The sequence below is a fragment of the Bos grunniens genome, chromosome 19 (genome assembly GCF_055505025.1).
Source record: "Bos grunniens cultivar Pamir isolate PY7600 chromosome 19, Bosgru_T2T1.0, whole genome shotgun sequence".
In the NCBI taxonomy this organism is placed as follows: Eukaryota; Metazoa; Chordata; class Mammalia; order Artiodactyla; family Bovidae; genus Bos; species Bos grunniens.
The window spans coordinates 45,066,434-45,086,347 of NC_141183.1; the positions used below are offsets into that span (position 1 = coordinate 45,066,434).

The 19,914-nt window shown below is 48.4% G+C and overlaps 1 long non-coding RNA gene and 1 other non-coding gene across 2 annotated transcripts in view; both read right to left on the minus strand.

Annotated features, from left to right (window-relative positions):
- The window catches only part of LOC147352499 (uncharacterized), a 116,927-nt gene that overhangs the window by 18,276 nt on the left and 78,737 nt on the right, over nt 1–19,914 (minus strand). The window lies entirely within an intron of this gene.
- On the minus strand, nt 12,321–12,455 carry LOC147352500 (small nucleolar RNA SNORA70). The gene has a single exon (XR_015148472.1). It is a non-coding gene; the product is annotated as a small nucleolar RNA SNORA70 (small nucleolar RNA).

Below are 19,914 nucleotides of genomic sequence, written 5' to 3' on the forward strand. Positions count from 1 at the left end.
GGGAGGGGTCAGCTCAGAAGCAGTTCTGACCCTTTCTATTGTTCTTCAGGATGTGGGCTATTTCTGGGGTGGGTGGACCACTGGGATATTCATCTCTCCAGTGAGTCTCCAGCAGGACTCTGTGAGCTGCTGCTTTAAGAAAAATAGATAATGTCCAGAGACCCACTCTGCTCCTTTCCTCCCTCTCCCAAAGCTACACACAGAATGGCCTGCCCCTCCCAGCCAGTCTTCCCAAGGCCACTGATAACTCATGCCATTTGCCTGCAGATTGCTGCTCTGGGACTGTGTTTGTCCAGGAGCCTGGTGACATCCTAAATAAGTTGGTACAATCAGAGCCCGATTTTACCCAGAGGCTTAGGAGAGGCAGAGTCTGGTATGACCAGATTCAGTTTTAGGGCCTTAACCTTCCTGAGCCTCAAGGTTCACATCTGCAAAATGGGCAGAAATGCCAGACGTCCATCAAAGGGGCTGCTGGCCCTGAGGGCAGGCAATGTCCTCGTTGTGAAGGACTATTCTGTGTATTATGGGATATTTAACATCCCTGGCCCCAGCCCCCTGTGTGCCCCGACTCGCTGGGACAACCCAGATTCCCCAGGCAATTCTAAGTGTCCTCTAAGCCAGCACTTCAGTTGGGAGACTCTAAACTTCTTGAAGGCAAGGCCCATGTCACTGGGTCACCAGAGCCCAGTGCCCAGAGGGGCTTGATTTGACTTTGCTCCTTCCAAGAACTTTCAGCTTCCCAGGTGGCGCTAGAGGTAAAGAACCTGCCTGCAAAGCAGGAGACCCAATGAGACAAAGCTCTGTCCCTGGGTCAGGAAGATCCCCTGGAGAAGGAAACGGCAACCCACTCCAGTATTCTTGCCTGGAGAACCCCATGGACAGAGGAGCCTGGTGGGCTACAGTCCATGAGCCAACTCTTTGCGACTTTCAGTTTTAATTAAAAGAAAAGTCACCTCTGGAGCACTGATGTGATTAGGACAGACACCTAGTCCAGCATCCACGGTCCTCACCCAAGCTGTTGCCTTGCTGAGGACAAGGAGACAGGCTGGACACAGCAGCAGCCTGGTGGGGAGGTGGGGACAGTCTGCCACCACCTTGTAAGTCCCAGAGTTCAGTGCAGTGGGACTTTGGCCCACAGAGGCCTGCAGTGGGATGAGGTGTCAGGAAGTGGGGGCCAGAACCCAGAGTGACACCGCCAAGCTTTCGGGGCAGAGTGACACGACACTTGCAGTCAGACTGGCCTGACCCCACCCCAAATGGCTTGCCTTTTCCTGAGGCCCAGCCTACATGCTCCAGGCTCCTTGGCTCCTCTGCCCAGAGCGCCGATGGTCATACACTCCGTGGCCTTGGGTCCCCTTATGGGCAGGCCAGCTTCTGGGAACACACCTAGCACAAGGCCCTGGGGGCAGGACACCTTACTCCTCTGAGCCTTCTTCCTCATCTGAATATAGGAACCTGGCACTCTCCCTGAAGTCACACAGTGCTTCTAAAGATCACGGGATCCCGCCGCTCTGTTCACATCCCGACCCTTCCCACCAAGCAGCAGCTGGGCCATCAGATAACCCTGATGGCAAGTCCTGGTTTTGGAATTTACTAGCCAGCATCATGATGGGTCACTTCACGTCTTCGAGCATCTGCTTAACGATCAAATAAACAGAGTAACTATTGCTGACTTTCTTACCTCCCAGGAGCTGTTGTGACAATTAAATGAGCTAATGGCTGGAAATATTTTTGCAAACTTCCAAACCAGCGCACCCTCCCCTCTATCTGCACCCCACCCGTCTGGCCTAGAACTCTGACATGATGGTCCAAGGGGTGAGCAATGCCTTCCAGTCCATTCCTAGTGGGTCCTTCTGTGGAGACAGCTCATTGGCTCTCAAGGGACTCTCAAGGACTTTGGAATCACATTTTAAACAACAATCTGATTTCCTTTAACTAGAGGGTTTTTTTTTTTTCTTGGCTATACAAAAATTTACTATTTTTTTTTCTTTCACTTTGTCATCGTTGGCATTTTTCTCCCTTTTTTGGTGTGTGTTTTCTGTTCTAAGGATAGAAGACCCCTTAGCACAGCAAGACTGTCTTGGACCATTCACTCTTCCCCAGCTTGCCCTCCCCATGCCCAGTGAAGATTGTGGGAAGCAGAGCGCTTTGCAAATAGATTGCCTCGGTCCACGGGGCAGACCCCTGGTTGGAGACCACAGGGCTGATGAGGGCAAATGTCATCAGTAAGGGACAGTCTATGCCTCTGTAACCAGGAAAGAGGATTGTTTTCAATTCACTTACTAGGAACAAATCTTTCAGCTACGTGGGTAACACACTTTGGAAAGCACAAAACAGCCTTAGTGAACTGGTGGCCCAGTGGTCCTACATCCCATGATCCCACATCTTGGAGCCTGCCAGTCTCTGAGCCCCTTCTTGCCTAGAAGCTGGGGCTGGGTGCTCCCCCTGGATAAAAGCTGCTCCCTGCAGGCAGGATTTAAAACCAGAGATGTCAGTGCTTCCCTCTCTTTAAAAGAGAGCCTGTAGCCAAAAGCCGGACAGCTTTAATTGATGCAGCTTCACTCCACTGTGCTTCCTGACGGCTCATTCTCCCCAAGACCCTGAACCTTGAAGGCCATTCTGAAGCCTCTTCCTCCATGCAAGCCTGTCAGCTTGCATCCCACTGACCCTCAGTCACGAGTGAGCACTTGGTCCCTTGAAACCCCGGGCATGACACCTTGCTCTATTGTCTGCATCATTCTACACTTTCACATATGCATCTGGATCCTTTTCTCATCCACGCCATCTTCTTATAACGGTGAGGGCAGGGATAACCCCACTTCCTGGCATGGCCCCAGGATGCTGGTACAGAGCTGTCCCTGGGGCAGATGCTCAAACAAGCCAAGTTTCATCTCCCTTCACCTTGGCTTGACCTCCACCTTCCAGCTAGGCCAGGGCGGAAGATTCCTTTAAGAACAAGATGCAAGAGACTTCCCTGGTGGCCCAGTGGCTAAGGCTCCGCACTCCCAATGCAGGGGGGCCCGGGTTCGATTCCTGGTGGGGGAATTAGATCCCACTTGCCACAACTGAGACCAGGCAAGGCACGTGTGCTAAGTTGCTTCAGTTTTGTCCGACGCTTTGGGACACCATGGACTGCAGCCCGCCAGGCTCCTCTGTCCATGGGGATTCTCCAGGCAAGAATACTGGAGTGGATTGCCATGCCCTCCTCCAGGGGATCTTCCCACAGGCAAATTAAAAAGAAAAAGAACAAGATGCAAATCTCACCTTCATTTACTTCACTTATTGATGCATCTCCAGCACCTAGTACAGTGCTGGGCATTTAAACATCCAAACGTTTCCTGGATTAACGTGTAGCAGGACTGAACACACACTCACACTATACTCAGATTTAGAAAGAACACATCACTTCTTTCTCTGTAACTGATATACCTTTCCTACGAGCCTCCGAGGGAGCCAGGCCAGCTCAGACTTAGCAACGAAAGAGATTCCATCCTACAGATTCAAATGCTGAATAAACAGCCACTAGCTTGATGTTCTGAGGGTCTCCATACCTATTTCCACATTTCTTATCCCAAAAAGCAACCGAAAGAGGTTCTATTAGGGCTCGTTACCCTCTCTGCCCCAGAGCAGTGACCTTGGAGTCCACCTGCTCACAGAGCAAGTGAAGATGGGGACCTCCATGCGAGATGCCTCTTGTGCCAGAGGAATGGAGAAAAACTACTGCTCTCCACGGTGCCTGGCTCGCACGCTCATTGCCTTGCTATTTAGTTGTTCAGTCATTCAGTCATGTCCGACTCTTTGCGACCTCATAGATTGTAGCCTGCCAGGCTTCTCTGTCCATGGGATTTCCCAGGCAAGAATACTGGAGTGGGTTGCCATTTCCTTCTCCAGGAGATCCTCCTGATCCAGGCATTGAACTTGGGTCTCCTGCATTGCAGGTGGATTCTTTACCATCTGAGCCACCAGGGAAGCCCCAGCTCAACTGAGGACAAAGGAAATAAACCACGTGGATGGTGCATCATAAAGAGATGACAACAAGGAACAGCCAGCATCAGCTCCTTCCTTCACTTCTCACGGCACCCAAAGAAACACAAAATGCAGAAAGCAAGCCCACTGATATATGAGTGGATAAAGAAGATGTGATGTATATGGGGGTGGCCAGAAAGTTCGCTCAGGTTTTCCCATACTATCTTACGTGGTGCAAACCATTGTATGGACTACTACTCACCCATAAGGAAGGAATGAAATATTTCAATTTCCAGCAACGTGGATGGATCTAGAGATTATTATACTAAGTGAAGTAAGCCAAAGACAAATATCACGTGATATTGCTTATATGTGGAATCTAAGAAAGATGATACAAATGGACTTATTTACAAAACAGAAATAGACTCACAGACATAGAAAACGCACTTGCAGATACCAAAGGGGAAGTGGGAGAGAGAACCAACAAGGATCTACTGTATAGCACCAGGGAACTATACTCAATATCTGGTAATAACCGACAGTAGTTCAGTATAGTTTAGTTGCTCGGTCATGTCCGATTCTTTGCATGCCATACACTTTCTGCCTATAATAGAAGGGAATGTAAATAAAGTGTAATATATATATGTATAACTGAATCACTTTGCTGTATGCCTGAAACTAACACAACATTGTAAATCAATTCTATTTCAATAATAATTTTAGAAAGATTTATAGGTGTGTAAACCATATGGAAAAAAGTGTATATAATCATATTTCTAAGTATAAAATATATAGATACATACCATAATTGTATAGTCATTATTTATACCATAATTTTACAGTCATTATTCACAGGCTCTGTACTTCCAAATTTGCCCACTTGGTAAAATCTGTCAACAACCCTCAAATCGATACTCGTGATGCTGTCAGTCATATACATCAAGAGAAGAGGCAACACATTCAAGCTCCCCACCATGCCCCCAGCTGAGGGTGAACGAGGTGACGCTCTGCCTTCTTGTCTCAAGGCTCATACTGCAAGCAAGAGTCCTTTTCACAGTCTACTTAGTGACATACTTTCTGCATTTTTTGTGCTTTTTTGGGTGATTTCACAGCTTAAAATGGCTCCCAAGTGTAGGGCTGAAGTGCTGGTAGTAGTTCTAAGAGCAAGAAGGCTGTGCTGGGTCTTACAGAGAAAATATGCGTTAGATCAGCTTCACTCGGGCATCAGTTATACAGCCATGACCCATGGTTCAAATGTGAGTCAATCAACAGCATGTTTTAAATAAGGCATCTTTAAACAGAAACATGGGGACTTCCCTTGTGATCCAGTGGTTAAGACTCTGCCTGCCAACGCAGGGGACACAGGTTTGATCTCTAGTACAGGAATATCCCACATGCCATGGAGCAACTAAGCCTGTAAGCTGCAGCTATGAAGCCCACCCTCTCTAGAGCCTGTGCTCCACAAGAGAAGCCACCGCAGTGAGAAACCCGAGAACTGCAACTAGAAGAGTAGCCCCTGCTCACTGCAACTAGAGAAAGCCCATACACAGCAAAGAAGACCCAGCACAGCCATAAATAAATATTTTTAAAAAAATCAGAAACATGCATAAAACAAGATTGTGTATTAATCAGTTAGCAAAATGTCACCAGAGGGGGCACAGGCAATGAACTCTGTATTTCCCCCAGAAGCAAATGGTTAAGCATTTGTTTACACATATCTATATATTTTGGCGGCACTGCAAGGCATGTGGGATCTTAGTTCCCCAACCAGGATCGAACCTGTGTCCCCTGCAGTGGAATGGTAGAGTCCTAACCACTGGACTCCCAGGGAATTCCCCAGCATTCATTTACTTTAGTACTGGTAGCAACTTACAGAGCATAGCTACCATAAATGATGAAGAAAAAAAAATATATATATATACGGATATTCTACATCTAAGAAAAATTTGTTACAATTTTTGGCTACCCAGCAACTGAACCTCCTTCTGTAATTTAGGGAGCTTTGCCTCCTGCACCCCAGAGGTGGTGGCAGGGCATGGAACCCACCTCCTACTTTAGACCAGGATGTAGGATGCAACCCAGGTACTGCCAATTGGATCCACTGAGCCAGAGTCCAGTGCCAGGGGCCAATGCAAGCAGGGTTGACAGTACCAGCCTCAGTGCCCATGGTGTCCCACACTGGTTCCAAGGTGCCATAGCCTGGAGCCTGGCTGATAGCCGGAACCTGGGTCTCCAAATCTCTGGTCATCCTGGAGATGATCCAATATCCTTTAAATAAAGCCCTTTTCTGTTTAAATTAGCCAGAGCTGGTTTCTATTGTTTGTAACCAAGAACCATCTGTGTGTATGTGGGCATGCACAAATATATGTATTGATATTTATTTGCTGTGCGTTTGCTTATTTACAAGGAAATGGCAACAAGGAAGGTTGGTGAAAGAGGCTTGTGGAGGAGGAGACTCCTGGGCTGGGTCTGAAGGGTGGCTGAGGGTTTGCCAAGGAAACAGGAAGGAAAGAGGGGTCAGGCAGTGAAGGCACAGAGGCTGAAGAGCAGGACATCTGGGACATCACAAGACACTGGATGAAGCTGGTGAATGAGGGGACTGGGGGAGGAGAAGGTGGAAGTGGGGCCGTGCCAAGAGCCGAGTGCAGATATTGCAGGAGAGGTTGGACTGAGGCTCTCGTCCCCTCCCCTCCACCCCCAAGACCCCCCGTCCCACACTCTCATCCACACCCGTGCAACCTGCTTTCACCTCCCTGGACCAACCTAACACACATAGTCAAGCCAAACAGATTCACTCCCGAAGGTAGAGGCAGCCAGGTCACTTGCCAGTTGGCCGGGGAGAAGAAGGGTTTGTTATGAGTTCTGGAAGTGCCCTGAAGAACAGCAGGGCCATGTTCCTCCAGGGAAGCTAAAGGAGAATGTGACCAACTCAAAGGCTGTCTTAACAAAATACTACAGGCTGAGTAGCTCAAACAAGAGATATTCATTTTCTCACTGTCCTGGAGGCTGGAAGCCCAAGATTAAGGTGCCCACATGGTCGGGTTCTACTGAGGTCTCTCTTCCTGGCTTGTAGATGACTGCCTTCTCACTGTATTCTCACACTGTGGAGGAAGGGAGAAAGAGAAATCTCTTTCTCTTCCTCTTTTTATAAGGCCAGGGTCCTATTGGATTAGGGTCCCACCCTTATGCTCTTCAGTTCAGTTCAGTCGCTCAGTCGTGTCCGACTCTTTGCGACCCCATGAATTGCAGCATGCCAGGTCTCCCTGTCCCTCACCAACTCCCAGAGTTCACTCATACTCACGTCCATCGAGTCAGTGATGCCATCCAGCCATCTCATCCTCTGTTGTCCCCTTCTCCTCCTGCCCCCAATCCCTCCCAGCATCAGAGTCTTTTCCAATGAGTCAACTCTTCGCATGAGGTGGCCAAAGTACTGGAGTTTCTTATTTAACCTTAATTACCTTCTAAAGACCCTGTCTCTAGGTACATAGAAAGTCCCCTACATATGAACCAGTTCAGTTTGTTCCTAAGTTCAATAAAGTTAGCCTAGGTACACAGCTAACATGATCGTTATATAGTACTGTACTCTAACAGGTTTATAATACTTCCCTGATAGCTCAGACAGTAAAGAATCTGCCTGCAATGTGGAAGACTCAGGTTTGATCCCTGGGTTGGGAAGATCCCCTGGAGAAGGGAATGGCAATCCACTCCAATATTTCTGCCTAGGGAATTCCATGGACAGAGGAGATGTGTCACTTTTCACATAAATAATACAGAAAAAGAAACACATACACAAAATATAAAAAAAAAAAAATTAATCTTACAGTACCTTGCAAAGTACAGTAGTACCAGCTATGTCACCACTGCCTTTACCCTTGCTTCTGGGTACCCTGGGCTTGAAATAAAGACACTGCACTACGGTACCCTATACAGTAAAGTATATGAAACCACAATTACTTGTAGAGGATGCACACACATGACAATGTACACCAGTCACGTGAACTAACTTACGTGCTTGGACATGTGAACGCACATTTGCCTCTTTAAAAGTTCACAACTTGAAGGTTTGTGTGTAAGGGACTTACTGTAGTCAAACTGCCAGGGGGTGGTGTGAGGGTAACGGCTTCCACATAGGAAGGGAAATACGATTTGGACCGTGGCACTGACCTTCAGTGAGCTTCCTTTAGGGGGATAGAGGCCTCGCTGGAAGTTCAGAGATCGGGGTCTCACCCCAGCCTGCTCTTAATGGAAGTGTGGCTTTGAGTGAGTCACATGCCCTCCCCAGCATCATTCAGAAAATAATAAACTCAGGTGAAGCCTCAACATTCCTTCTCTCACTAAGATTCTAGGGGCTGTCCTGGGCTCTTGGGGTTTGGGGTGGGGAGACTCTCTCCCAGTCCTACAAGTCTCCCCCCACCCCCGCCGAGGAAAGGCCAGGTCAGGAAGAGCTGGGCTGTTTTCTCTCCAGCTTTTCTAATGAATGTGCTTGGCGCGGGGACTGTCTGTTGCCATGGTGATCGCTTCCTGTGGTGCTGGGCCTGGGAGACCCTCGACAGGGACTGCAGCATCTTGCGGGTGGGGGGGCTATTGGGAACAGGGGTAGAGAGACATGTCAGTGAATTCCAGCTTGGGACAAGGCCCAGAATCAGCAGATTTTCTAGCAGCATTGCCTGAACATGGAACTTGGGGAGACACAAAAGGATCTTGCAGTTCCTCCAACCCCACCAATTCTACTGCTTTCTCTTCACAACCACAAGTAAGGGATGGTTTCTCTTCTGCTAGAGTTGACTCTTGTAGGCTGGAAGGCTCTCAGAAACCAACATGAGGAGGAGGGGTGGGTGATAAGCAGTGTAGTGAAGAATCTAGGTGCTCAACATGTGGTCCTGAGCACCAGCATCTGCTGCATCCTGCATCCCCTGGATGCTCATTAGGATGCAGGGTCTTGGGACCCATATCAGACCCACAGAATCAGAATCTGCATCTCAGCAAGCTCCCCAGGGATTTACATGCACGTTAAAATTCCAGAAACTCTGGTTCAGTAGGAAGAATGCTGGCCCGGAAGCCAGCAGACTTGGTCCTGGGGCCAGCTTTGCCCTCTGTTCTGTGACTCTGGCAAGACATTTTTGGTTCTCTGGGATTCAACTCCTATAAAATGGAGAGGTGACAAGACTCTTTCTCTAAGATGACATTATCCTCCACTGAGAGGCTTTGCTGGGGACAAGTCAGTGCATCCTGGAGGCCTCACCTGGCTCTAGAATCCAATGATCCTAACCATGTTGCCCTAGACAACCTGTGGGAATCGGAACCATTAAGGGGGACAAAGGTGACTGATGGTCTTTTGGATATATCTTCCCTTTTCTCCTTTGCCTTTCGCTTCGCTTTTCTCAGCTTTTGGAAACTGAGAAAGAACAGACAAATGTTCAAGGGACCTCTGTGTGATGAAACTGGGAAGTCAACAAATCTAGTCAAAGGGAAACAGGACCTGATTTTTCAGGGAGGGAGGAGGCTGTCCCTTCAGACCAGACTCCATTCACAGCTCACATCCCAGAGTAGTCCGCTCAGTACAGTGCCTCTGAAGCTCAAGTGTGCATCAGAATCAATTGAAAGGCTGGCTAAAACACTGACTGCCAGGTTCCACAGAGTTTCTGACTCAGCTGGGGCCAAAAATGTGCATTTCTAATCCAAGAGATAAGGATACTGGCAATCAACCCCCATCCTTGGGTGTATCCCAAAGTCATCTAGTTAATATAACAAGACACCGTCATTGCTCTTATCATTTAGGAAATTCCAAGTGTTCTAGAAGTTCTGTGCCAGAAGCAAGAGGAAGACCAAATATATATTTCTTATCATAAATCACAGTATCACAGAAGGAAAATGCGGCACATGTTAGCACATGAGGCTGGGCTGATGTCCTTACTCAGAGGTCAGTAAAGGAGGGCATGGGGGTGAACAGGTTTCTTTCTGGAGGGGAAGGGGGGCAGGGCAGCGGGGAGGACAGCGGTCCAGGCATGGGAACTGACGGCAGAAGCTGTGACACTACCAGGACCTGGCAGCCAGGCTAAGCAGGTGCTGAGATTCCTGAGCCATGAATCTCCCTGACCGGGCTGAGATGAAGGTAAGAAGTGCTGAGGAGTCAGGCAGCCCATGACTCCAAGTCTCTGGGAAACAGGAGCGATGGGTAGGGTGGGAACCCAGAAAGGATAAGGCTCAGTTGTGCTGAGCATATACCAGGATGAAGTCACCCATAGGTGCCATTACTGGGGAAAGTCGCAAGCTAGCTCTCTTGTCCAGGAATGGGCTTTCCCCTTGTGGTCTTCCCAAGGGTAGAAGCCTGTGAATTCTAGTAACAGCTGAAAACTGAAATTTCTCACCTGCAAAGGCCAAAAAACCTGTGCTGTGCCAAGTTCATGGTGGGAGAGGGAGAGGTCGTTTCTCAGTGTCTGGAGCCCAGACGGAGCTCCACATAGCGGGCAGTTTTCCAATGAGTCCTTTTTGCTCACAGATGGAAGTGGGCCCACAAACCTTTGAGAGCCAAAGGACCCTTAACAGACTACCTTGTTGACTTCTCATTTTAAAGATAGGGTCCTTACATGTGGACAGTGCCTCTCCGTTTGCAATGCGCGCTCCAGGAAAGGCTCCTCCCCTTCTTTACCCTGTGCTGAAAGGGCAGCCTTAATTAGCCAAGTTCAGACCAAGTGACTCACCACTCCTTTCCAGCCATATCTGATTGGAGAAGAGTTAGTCACCTAATCCAAGGGGAGCCAATCTATTGGCTGGTCAATGACCAATCAGATTCAGTCTTTCTCAAAACTTTGCGCTGTGAGACTGGAGCGCCACATTGGTCCATTTCTGTGCAGAGAGAGAGAGAAAAGGAAAAGAAAAAAGAGAGGGAGAGAAAGAGAAAAGAAAGAAGGAGAGAAAAGGGGGGAAATCTCAACATTTCCAACTGGATGTTTCACAGGTCCCCCAAAGCCATTATGTCAACAACCAACTAGAGATTAGCCCTTGCTTGCCACAGCTAGAGAAAGCCCACACACAGCAAGGAAGACCCAGCACAGCCACCCCCCCCCAAAAATTTTTTTAATAAATCTTAAAAAATACTGAAATGTAGGGATCTCTGCTTATGATACTGAAAAATATATGTGTATAGCAATGTATGAGATTCCAAATGAACAAGTAAAATAATGGGGTTAAATGCCTGATACAGTTATTGCTCTTTAAAATGACTTAAACAACTATCATCAAGAGGATTCTTGTATCATGTTTCAAAACATAAATACCTTTAAACTTGATTGCCTGAACATTACTTCCAAGGTTTAACCTAAACCTCAGTAGGTTAAATAGTTGTGCTCTTTACCAACTTATACCAATAATATAGATAGAAAAATCAAGCTGGAAACCAGAGAAGAGAAACATAAAATTACAAGAGCTGTTCACTGGCTTTCCTGTCTTCCATGGCCCACTTATCCTCTTCAACACCACCATGGAAGCCAAAGTTAAAACTGTACAGGCCCCTAGCCTGCCGCAGCACCAAGACACAAATATTACTGAGACACAGGCCTACCCTGGAGCATCTCCTTGGCTGTTACTAGAGTCACTTCTACTCATAGTCACACACCAAAAGAAGGGTGAGCCAGCTACAATCCAATCTGGGGGAAAAGAGATTTGCTACAATGACTATATAAACAAGAACTACATATCATTTTTATCTATTGAAAGTAACAAAACATTAAAAAAAGCTATAATGCTTAATAGCGGTGCTGAAGTAGTGAAATGCCATGCTCATACATTGCTGATGGAGTGTAAATTGTACAGGACTGGGAGGCGGGGAGCAATTATGTTGTATCTACAGAGAGCCTAAAAATACTCAGAGTTTAGGATTTATGTTAAGGAAAACATGAAATCCAGAGAAGTTTATGAACACAAAGATATTCGTGGCAGTGTTCTTTAGAACGGTTTTCCTGTATCTCCAGGTTTTCAGGGCTTCTTTTTTTGTTGTGGCTTTTTGACAGGAAAGTAGGCCTTACTGGTGGGCATGATTAAGGAGAGGACAGTGCCAAGTATCTCATAAGCCCAGGGCCTACCACTTGTCCAGCCAGCCACGACTAAAGAGGTATCTGACCCCACGGCCCTCTGGGGTGAGCTGCTTTTCTGCCACCGTGTTTTCAAATTTATCTGCATTGAACTTAGCAAATCACTTCTTGGAGATGTGGATTTTCTGGCAGCCAGGGAACTTGAACTTGGCCCTGCAGAGGGCCTCAATCACTTGCTCCTTGTTCGGCAGCTTGGTGCGGATAGATACCTGTCTGGAGCTTAGACTGAGGACAGCATGCCAGTCATGAATGTCCACTGGAAAGAGTTGTCTTCAAGGTCCCTTAGGGCAACCTGTACAGACAACTGACTGCATACACCACCAGGGGGGCTGCTATTTGCAGCCACTGCACCCTGGGACCCCACAGGGAAAAGCACATAGTCGGCTTGATCAGCTGCAAAAGGGCTTCTGTTTCTGTTTATATGTTTCATATACCAATGGCCTACGACTGTGTCAGGCTCATCACTGGCTGTGCCCCTCCTCCTCATTCCAGCAGGATACGGGCCCGTTTTGGCCAGGGCTGTATTTCTGCTGCAGAGTAGACCTTCCTGGGCACATCTGATAAACCGATAGGACAGGCTTGCCCATGACTCTACCCAGAGAAATAACTGTATCCAACAGGGAAAAGGTGGCAGGCCCACTCAAGTCTGCTCAGGGACTGAAACTTCAGGGGTCAGAGGTCAGAGGGGAGGGGTGAGTTCAAGTCCTGTGTGAATCCCAGGCAGAGATGAGGCTGCAAATAAAAGCTGAAAGAGCTATTTCACCGGAACCTTTGAATGACATTGGTACTAAAGGTTCCTCCATTCTGAGGAGGGTATCTCAAAGCGTTCCACAGAGTATGACATGAGGCCTTCTCCTCACTTCCTCATAGAGCTTAGCATGCTTCTGCCCTGGCAGGTGGTTTGACAGTGGGTCCCAGGCTCCTCCACTCCCAGCCTGGAGGCCTCAAGTGTCTGATGTTGACATTGATGAGCACCTGGAGGGCTTCTGTTCGGATTCCCAGAAAGAAAGAAGAGACTGGAGGCCCTTCAGGCATGCATGAAAGCTGACAGTCACCCAGGAAAAAAACATTAGCAAAACATTCCCACTCTAGTTTTACTATCTCCAAAATATTTTTATGACCTCCTTTTCATTTGGTCCTTCCAGCAAGGAGTTCTTCCTTTCAGTTAAGGAAACTGGGACCCAGAGGCCACCTTCTTTGCTAAAGACCATCCCTGTGGTCATCCACACAGCCCAGCATCTCTGCTTTACTTTGGCACACCACAGGGGACTGTGGGCTTCCCAGGCGGCTCAGCTGTAAAGAATTCACCTGCCTATACAGGAGATGCGGGTTCAGTTCCTAGGTCAGGAAGATCCCCTGGAGGAGGAAATGGCAACCCACTCCAGTATTCTTGTCTGGGAAATCCCATGCACAGAGGAGCCTGGTGGGTCTCAGGGTCACAAATAGTCAGACACAACTGAGCACGCATGCATGCAAGGGGCTTTATCCTGGATCCAGCCTTAGGGGAGAGGTTCAGAAAGATGTTGCAACCTTCAGCCTAGGTCTGATTCAGGGAGAGAAGGAAACTCTTTTTGAGCCTTTACTAAGTGTATTATGTTTTTAAAATCTCACAACAATCTTCTAAGGTAACAGACACTCAAGAGAGCACTTATACATCTCAGACACTTCCCAGAGTACCTTATAGACATTAAGTCTTCTGACCCTTCACCATCCCTAGGAGGTGGTTGCAGCAAGTACGATCACCATGATGAGGAAACTACGCCCAGAAAGGTCAAGTAGATTGCCCACATGGCTCACAAGAGGTGGAGCCAAGATTTAAACCTGGCATTTATTCCCTGAGGCCAAGATTAATCCAGATTTACAGATGAGGAAATTGAAGCTCAGAAGCTCATTTGACTTGGGAAAGAGCAGGGTCAAGAGTCAAATTCAGAACTTCCTGCTTCTCATTCACAGTGCGTTATAGGTCCTCTTTCAGTGGACCAATGAGCAAGGCAGCTCGCTTTCTCTTCTCTTTTACTACCAGTGCTTTCTCTTCTCCCTCCCTGCCTCTGCACCACCCATCTGCCTATGCACAACAGTCTCTGAATACACAATGCATACCTATAGACATGTAATCAACCACACAAACCTATAGCCAAACACTTATAGACATATAATCAAAACAACAAAAAAACACAAAGAAAAAAATCTGAAAACAAAGAAAACAATACATTTCATGTTGCTTTTGCTCAGTCACTAAGTCATGTCTGACTCTGCAAACCTGTGAACTATAGCACACCAGGCTTCCCTGTCCTTCACTATCTCCCAGAGTTTGCTCAAACCCATGTCCATTCAGTCGGTGATGCCATCCAACCATCTCATTCTCTGTCGCCATCTTCTCCTCTCACCCTCAATCTTTTCGAGCAGCAGGGTCTTTTTCAATGAGTTGGCTCTTTGCATCAGGTAGCCAAAGTACTGGAGCTTCAGCATCAGTCCTTCCAATGAATATTTAGGACTGATTTCCTTCAGGATTGACTGGCTTGATCTCCTTGCTGTCCAAGGGACTCTCAAGACTTATTCTAGCACCACAGTTTGAAAGCATCAATTCTTCAGTGCTCAGCCTTCTTTAATATACTTCATACTAAGGAGCAATGTTTTGTGTGTGTGTGTGTGGTGTGTGAAACTGACTTTTCATCAGAAAGAATGGAGGCCAAGAAACAGTGGAACAACATCTTTAAAGCACAGAGGAAAAATTCTGTCAACTCAGAATTTTATATCCAGTGAAAATACCTTTCAAAAATGAAAGTGAAACAAAGACATTTTCAGATACACGAAAGACAACAGAATTCCTCACCAGGAGACTCATCCAAAAGAAATGCTAAAGGGAGTTCTTCAGATATGTGGTTATGCTCAATCGTGTCTGACTCTTTGTGACTCCACAGACTGTAGCCTCCAGGGTCCTCTGTCCATGGGATTTCCCAGGCAAGAATACTGGAGTGGGTTGCCATTTCCACCTCTCGGGGATCTTCCCAACCCAGGGATGGAACCCATGTCTCGTGTCTCTTGCACTGGCAGCAGGGCTCTGCCACTGTGCCGCCTGGGAAGCCCAAGTTCTTCAGAAGGAAGAAAGAGCACAGGAAGAACACAGGCAAACTTGGGTAAATATAAAAACTATTTCCCTTTTCTTTTATACAGTTTTTTTTTTTTGCTTGTTTGTTTTGGTTTTGGGGGACTGTGCCATTTGGATGGTGGGATCAACCAGGGATTGAACCCAGGTCCTTGGCAGTGAAAGCACAGAGTCCTAACCACTGGGCCACCAGGGAATCCCCCACTTCCCTTGTCTTAAGGCGCATGTGACTGTGTAAAGCAACAATGTAACAATAAATTGTGGGTTTGCAGTGTATGTAGACGTGATATACAGGACAGCTGGGGTGGGGTCATGGTTAATGGGCCCATAGAGCTGCAAGGGTTTTATATTTCATGAGAGTACAAGTAGTCAGTCAGGAAGTGGTAACGTCAAGGATGACTAATGCCCAGATCTCATCCTCTTTGTCTGCATCAGACAAGAAAAGCAAGCGGGTAGGAAGAGAAAACCAGACCAGGGAGAGAGTGGCTGCTTCGGGGGGAACAGCTGCCGGACCCGGAGGATTCCCAGACCTCAAAGTCTAGCCCAGTGAATGACAGGACCCCACGTGCCTAGGCAGGGATGGGGCCGGAGGGAAGGGGTCTGTCAGCCCCTGTGTGTGAGCAGACGCACCTGGGATAAGGTGTCCTCCAGAGAGAATAGGGAGGTTCCTGTGGCCACAGTGAATCCCACCCCTGACCAGGGACTGGCTAACTCTCCACAGATGGCACCATGCCAGCTATCCAGGCTAGCTGAGCCTCTGCAGAAGACCTAGACAAAGTATTGGGGGAGCTGGGGTGGGGTACAGGTGTTCCCCCAGCACCCCAGAGTCAGCCTGTTCCCTTCATACAATATACTGAGGTGGAGCCCAAAGTCCAGACTTTGGGCTCATCACCCCAGAACCAGCCCTGCCATGCCAGCTCAGCAGCACCCACAGAGTTGGGTGCCTCCCTCCTCAGTGTCTAAGCTTCAGCTCCAGGGGCCCCTCAAGCTCCTAGACTCTGGTACCCCAGCCTCTTCCCAGGAGGTGAAAGCTGCTTTCTATAGTTCTTTTCTCCAGATTTCTTTTCCTGCTTAATATAAATACTTATATTAAATTGCCTCTGAAGAAATTCTGCCGTGATTTCTGTCTTCCTGCCAGACTCCTGCTGATACGGAAAGAAACAAAGGTGCTCCTCCCAGAAGCCTGCCGTGGCCCACAGGAGACAGTGTGGCACAGAGGGAAAGGCTTGGCTTTGGGCTCTGGTGGTCCCAAATTCAAATCCCAGCTCTGCTTTCATTCCCCAAGTGACTCCAGGCAAGCCTCAGCTTCTGGAACTTTCTCTGAGCCTGAGTTTTCTCACTTGAAAATAGGGTTGATAGCACAAACCTGATCTATCATTCTGTCTGGGTACAAGAGACAAAATCATGATTTGAACTAGATTAAGTAAATGGGTGAAACTATGGTGGGAAGTTTCCAGAGAATAATCAAGCGCAGAAGGTGAGAAGGCAGGGATAGAGCCTGCTCACATCTGACTGGAAACAAGATCTCAGATGCATTCAGGCTTTCTCTCTGCCTCTGAGACTGCTCCTTGGTTTGTAGAGCTGATTTTTCACCACAGACCCAGGTTCCCATATGGTAGAGGAAAATGGCCTCCAAGTAGCCTTCAGACTCTCACCCTTACAGCTTTGCCCACCGAAGAAAGGGCTCCTCCTGACTGAACCCAGCTTGGTAGTTTCCAGGGAAGGGCTCCAACTGGCCAGGATGGGTCACTGTGGCCTTGAAGCAGGGTCACATAAGGGATAACATCTGTCAGTCAGCTATATCGTATCCGGGTCTTACGTATCCAGGTCAGCCATTTCCGGGATGACTATCCCCATTTTACAGATGAACAAGCAGAGGCTCAGAGAGGAAGGAACCTGACCACAGTCATGTGGCTTTCATCTAAGTGCCAATGCTGCATATTAGGTCACTAAAAGCATGTTATTAGAAGCTTTGCAAGTTTCACAGAAAGCAGCTGGCTGGGAGTGAATGAGGTTCTGCAGAAGGTGAAGGAGCCGACATTGGCTTCATGCCCACAACAACCCTGGGCACGGGGCAGGGGTAGGCAAATAAACTTGGGAGAGCCCAGCTTCCTCCAGGGGAGTGCGTGGTGGTATTGGCCCCATTTGAAAAAGAGAAGAAAATGAAGGTTCAGAGAGGTTCGGTATCCAACTCCAGGTTCCACAGCTCAGAAGCAGGGCTGGAGTTCGAACCTGAGCCTTGTGGCTTCTCGGTATTACCCATCACAGCATCAGCGTGCCCAGTCCCCTTGGGAAATGTCGTGCTAGTGGATGGACTCAGGATTGAATGACCTGCTCTGGCTTCGTGTGCTCCGGTCTTAGATGCTAGCAGAGTACAGGTCCCCGTGGGATTGGGACATTCGAAAAAATGTGGGGAAAGGGTACAGAGAAGGGAAAAATGGTGATTAAGGGACAAAAAGGGTCATCTGGGGAAAGATAAAGACAGCTGGGGCTGCGTTGCTAGGAGAGGAAGCCCAGAGAGACCGTGGCTGAGGCCCAAGCTCGCTGGCAAAGGTCGGCACTGTCGGCTGTAGGGCTCCCCAGGCTCCGTGAGCTGCCCCTCGGCAGGCTTGCTGCAGTCATGCCAGGCCTCCCGCTCACCTGACACAGTCCTATTTCATGCTCAGGGTGGTGCGACCCCTGAAGGAAGTGGGCTGAGCCCTCCAGGTGGCCACTGTTGGGAGCAGTTACCCCCAGCCACCGGCCCACAGGCAGGCCAAGAAGCCACAAAGCTTATGAGATTCAGGGAAGCTGAAAGCCCTCACCCGTCCCACCCCTCAACAGTCTGAGGTTGCTTCCTGATTCATCCCTTTGGTAAAAACACAGAAGGACAGCCTGAGAATTCAAGTACACAAGGTTGTAATCGGCTAGCAGTAAGCAGCCTGGCTCCAGTTTGGGCCTTGCTCCAGGTTTTTTGAGCAACTCTTTCAGTCACTTTCTCTTTCCAGGGCTCAGTTTTCTCACAGGTCAAGGAGTAGACCAGCTTCATGATTGTGAGAATAAAAAGTGGAAATGAAGACATACTGCAACACCCAGGTGACAAAGCTGCCAACAGAGGGTGGGAGCTCAAGAGAAAAGAGTAACAAGAGACAATGCCAGAATTCATAGAGCAGGTAAAGCCCACTGGTCCAGAGAAGGTGCCCCATGGAGAGTCTGGACACCGCATTTCTGCAGGGTCATGTCCAGACCCTCCTCTTGCCCTGACTCTGGCTTTTCTCCAGCCCTCTTCTCTGCCTGACCCTTCAACCACACTAAGTTACTTACAGTTTCCCAAATATGTCACTATTTCCTGTGTCCATGCCTTTGCAAAAACTGTTTTCTTGACCAAAAAAAAAAAACCTTTCCCGCCCCCATCCAAACCCTGTCCTCCTGGGAAACTCCTAGGCATCCCTTAAACTCCACTTCAGTCACCTCCTCTGTGAAGGCCTCCTGATCCTTGGCAGTGGGCCCCCCTCGCCCCGTTCACCAGGGGTAATTGCCCCTTTTTCTTTGTTTACTGTTGTACTCAACACTTTTTCTCAGCCCTCATCTGTGGATCTGCTGCATCTGAATCACCACAGGAGTAATTTAAAAATATTCAAGCCCAGGCCCCACTCCATGAGAATTTGACTCAGGGAATCTGGGGTGGGGCCAGGTATCAGAAACCTAAGTTGAAGCCCCAGGTGCTCGTCATGCTCACCCAGGTGTGGGGATCACTGGGGTGTGTCCCTTGAAAGCAAGGCTTGTTCTATATACTAGGGCCTGGCTCAGAGGAGTGCTCAGTGAGTGAGAAAAGAAGGAAAGAAATAAGGAAATGAAGAGGAAGGAGGAAGGAAGGGGGAGTGAGGAGGGAGGAAAAATGGTGAGTAGTGAGAGGAACAGAAAGATAAAGATGACCATGGGACTTCCCTGGTGGTCCGGTAGTTAAGAATCCACCTGCCAATATAGGGGACGTGAGTTCCATCCCTGGTCCAGGAAGATCCCACGTGCCATGGAGCAACTAAGCCCATGCACCTCAGTTACTGAGCCCACATGCTCCAACTGCTGAAGCCTGTGTGCCTAGAGCCTGTGCTCGGCAAGAAGAGAACCCACTGGAATGAGAAGCCCGAGCGCCATAACGAAGAGTAGCCCCCATTGCCACAACTTGAGAAAGCCCACACACAGCAACGAAGACCCAGTGCAGCCATAAATAAAAAAAAGAAAAAAAGATGAGCATGATTCAGGGGATGGGCAGGAAGGGGCGGGAAGCAGGGGAACTCAGAGGCAATGCTCCAGGCCCACTTCTATATCACACCTTGCTGAATGTTGGCAAAGACAGTGATTCTGGAGTCAGACCTGCCAGCGTGTGAGTCTTGGTTCCTCCACTCACCAGTTGTGTGTGCCTTAACAATTCACTCCACCTGTCTGTCTGCTCTGCCTGTTAGTGGTAAGAGCTGCATCTGTCTCACTGATGATCTGAGGACCCAGGGACCTCTCAGGGTCAGCACTTTGCAAGCATTGTTGTGTGTGCGAACCATCTGGGGATCTTGTGGAACTGTAGATTCTGACTCAGTATGTCTGTAGTTTAAATGACCTTCCAAGTGGAGCTGGCACTGCTGCTCTGTGGACCAACTCTGGTAGCAAGGACCTAGATCAGAAGTCAGATCCGTTCTTGTGCTGTTATGTGGCAGCCTGGATGGGAGGGGAGTTGGGGGGAATGGATACATGTATATGTATGGCTGAGTCCCTTTGCTG